Raw genomic sequence first — 4132 nt, 5'->3', positions numbered from 1 at the left:
GAGCCCTGCACTCTTCAATATTTACGAACTGGCCACTATTCTAGAACAATCCTCAGCCACTGGTGTTCTTCTCCACCATTCAGAGGTTAAATGCCTACTCTTCGCAGATGACCTATGCCTGCTGTCACCCACAGCACATGGCCTACAGCAGAGCCTGGACCTGCTAGAGCAGTACTGCCAGACCTGGGCCCTGGCAGTAAACCCCCACAGCACATGGCCTACAGCAGAACCTGGACCTGCTAGAGCAGTACTGTCAGACCTGGGCCCTGGCAGTAAACCCCCACAGCACATGGTCTACAGCAGAGCCTGGACCTGCTAGAGCAGTACTGTCAGACCTGGGCCCTGGCAGTAAATCCCCACAGCACATGGTCTACAGCAGAGCCTGGACCTGCTAGAGCAGTACTGTCAGACCTGGGCCCTGGCAGTAAACCCCCACAGCACATGGCCTACAGCAGACCCTGGACCTGCTACAGCAGTACTGTCAGACCTGGGCCCTGGCAGTAAACCCCCAAAATACTAAAATAATGATTTTCCAGAGAAGATCCAGATCTCAGGGAATTAGACACAAGTTCTCAATTGGTACGTAATATATAGAGTACTGCACACAATACAATTACTTAGGTTTAAAAATAAGCTCAACTGGACACCTTAATGAGGCAGTGAATGAACTGAGAGAGAAAGCACGCAGGGCATTCTATGCCATTAAAAAGCTAATTCAAATTGAAATACCTGTTAAAATTTGGCTAAAACTAATTGAATACGTAATTGAACCAATTGCACTTCATGGCAGCGAGTGGGGTCCCACTTGCAAAACAAGATTTCATCAAATGGGACAAACACCCCATTGAAACCCTACATGCAGAGTTCTGTAAGATTCTCCTACATGTCCAGAGGAAAACTACAAACAATGTATGCAGGGAAGAATTAGGCCAATATCCACTAATAATAAAAACTCAAAAAAGAGCAATAAAGTTTTGGAAACATCTAAAATACAGTGACCCCCTCTCATATCATTACCAAGCCCTGCAATGCCAAGAGCTGAGCAAAGAAAAGAGTTCCCTCATCCAGCTTGTCCTGAGTTCACAAACCTGTTCTACTAACACACTGAAGCCTCCGGACCAGAACATCCAATCAATCAGAATAAAACAAATTACAACACAGTCAGAACAAAACTACATTGCTTATTGGGAAACACAATCACAAGCACAAGCACAAAGCAAAATGCAGTGCTATCTGGCCCTAAATCGACAGTCCACCGTGGCTAACTATTTGACCATGGTTACTGAATAAAACCTTAGAAAAACCTTGACACCGTACAGGCTCAGTGAGCACAGCCTTGCCGTTGAGAAGGGTAGACACAGGAAAACCTGGCTCCCTGTAGAGGAAAGGCTGTGCAACCACTGCACCACAGCAGAACCTGAGACGGAGCTGCATTTCCTGACAAAATGTTTAAAAAATATATAAAACAATTAGATATGGTAATTTCCCCAAATTTGAAACCCTTGTTCATGGTTTCAAATACCTCTCTGATGAGAGTAGGATACCTGTCCTGTTGGGGGAGGACGCAGAGAGACCTCTCTGATGAGGATAGGCTACCCGTCCTGTTGGGGGAGGATGCAGAGAGACCTCTCTGATGAGAGTAGGATACCCGTCCTGTTGGGGGAGGACGCAGAGAGACCTCTCTGATGAGGATAGGATACCCGTCCTGTTGGGGGAGGACGCAGAGAGACCTCTCTGATGAGGATAGGATACCCGTCCTGTTGGGGGAGGACGCAGAGAGACCTCTCTGATGAGAGTAGGATACCCGTCCTGTTGGGGGAGGACGCAGAGAGACCTCTCTGATGAGGATAGGATACCCGTCCTGTTGGGGGAGGACGCAGAGAGACCTCTCTGATGAGGATAGGCTACCCGTCCTGTTGGGGGAGGACGCAGAGAGACCTCTCTGATGAGGATAGGGTACCCGTCCTGTTGGGGGAGGACTCAGAGAGACCTCTCTGATGAGAGTAGGGTACCCGTCCTGTTGGGGGAGGACGCAGAGAGACCTCTCTGATGAGGATAGGGTACCCGTCCTGTTGGGGGAGGACGCAGAGAGACCTCTCTGATGAGGATAGGCTACCCGTCCTGTTGGGGGAGGACGCAGAGAGACCTCTCTGATGAGGATAGGGTACCCGTCCTGTTGGGGGAGGATGCAGAGAGACCTCTCTGATGAGAGTAGGATACCCGTCCTGTTGGGGGAGGACGCAGAGAGACCTCTCTGATGAGGATAGGGTACCCGTCCTGTTGGGGGAGGACGCAGAGAGACCTCTCTGATGAGAGTAGGATACCCGTCCTGTTGGGGGAGGACGCAGAGAGACCTCTCTGATGAGAGTAGGATACCCGTCCTGTTGGGGGAGGACGCAGAGAGACCTCTCTGATGAGGATAGGGTACCCGTCCTGTTGGGGGAGGACGCAGAGAGACCTCTCTGATGAGGATAGGGTACCCGTCCTGTTGGGGGAGGACGCAGAGAGACCTCTCTGATGAGAGTAGGATACCCGTCCTGTTGGGGGAGGACGCAGAGAGACCTCTCTGATGAGAGTAGGATACCCGTCCTGTTGGGGGAGGACGCAGAGAGACCTCTCTGATGAGAGTAGGATACCCGTCCTGTTGGGGGAGGACGCAGAGAGACCTCTCTGATGAGGATAGGGTACCTGTCCTGTTGGGGGAGGACGCAGAGAGACCTCTCTGATGAGAGTAGGATACCCGTCCTGTTGGGGGAGGACGCAGAGAGACCTCTCTGATGAGGATAGGGTACCAGTCCTGTTGGGGGAGGACGCAGAGAGACCTCTCTGATGAGGATATGGTACCCGTCCTGTTGGGGGAGGACGCAGAGAGACCTCTCTGATGAGGATAGGGTACCCGTCCTGTTGGGGAGGACGCAGAGAGACCTCTCTGATGAGGATAGGCTACCCGTCCTGTTGGGGGAGGACGCAGAGAGACCTCTCTGATGAGGATAGGATACCCGTCCTGTTGGGGAGGACGCAGAGAGACCTCTCTGATGAGAGTAGGATACCCGTCCTGTTGGGGGAGGACGCAGAGAGACCTCTCTGATGAGGATAGGGTACCCGTCCTTTTGGGGGAGGACGCAGAGAGACCTCTCTGATGAGGATAGGGTACCCGTCCTGTTGGAGGAGGACGCAGAGAGACCTCTCTGATGAGAGTAGGATACCCGTCCTGTTGGGGGAGGACGCAGAGAGACCTCTCTGATGAGAGTAGGATACCCGTCCTGTTGGGGGAGGACGCAGAGAGACCTCTCTGATGAGGATAGGGTACCTGTCCTGTCCCATGGGGGAGGACGCAGAGAGACCTCTCTGATGAGAGTAGGATACCCGTCCTGTTGCGGGAGGACGCAGAGAGACCTCTCTGATGAGGATAGGGTACCCGTCCTGTTGGGGGAGGACGCAGAGAGACCTCTCTGATGAGGATAGGGTACCCGTCCTGTTGGGGGAGGACGCAGAGAGACCTCTCTGATGAGGATAGGGTACCCGTCCTGTTGGGGGAGGACGCAGAGAGACCTCTCTGATGAGGATAGGCTACCCGTCCTGTTGGGGGAGGACGCAGAGAGACCTCTCTGATGAGGATAGGATACCCGTCCTGTTGGGGGAGGACGCAGAGAGACCTCTCTGATGAGAGTAGGATACCCGTCCTGTTGGGGGAGGACGCAGAGAGACCTCTCTGATGAGGATAGGGTACCCGTCCTGTTGGGGGAGGACGCAGAGAGACCTCTCTGATGAGGATAGGGTACCCGTCCTGTTGGGGGAGGACGCAGAGAGACCTCTCTGATGAGAGTAGGATACCCGTCCTGTTGGGGGAGGACGCAGAGAGACCTCTCTGATGAGGATAGGGTACCCGTCCTGTTGGGGGAGGATGCAGAGAGACCTCTCTGATGAGAGTAGGATACCCGTCCTGTTGGGGGAGGACGCAGAGAGACCTCTCTGATGAGAGTAGGATACCCGTCCTGTTGGGGGAGGACGCAGAGAGACCTCTCTGTTGAGAGTAGGATATCCGTCCTGTTGGGGGAGGACGCAGAGAGACCTCTCTGATGAGAGTAGGATACCCGTCCTGTTGGGGGAGGACGCAGAGAGAACTCTCTGA

The sequence above is a fragment of the Oncorhynchus keta genome, chromosome 19 (genome assembly GCF_023373465.1).
Source record: "Oncorhynchus keta strain PuntledgeMale-10-30-2019 chromosome 19, Oket_V2, whole genome shotgun sequence".
NCBI lineage: Eukaryota > Metazoa > Chordata > Actinopteri > Salmoniformes > Salmonidae > Oncorhynchus > Oncorhynchus keta.
This window is presented reverse-complemented; position numbering follows the sequence as displayed.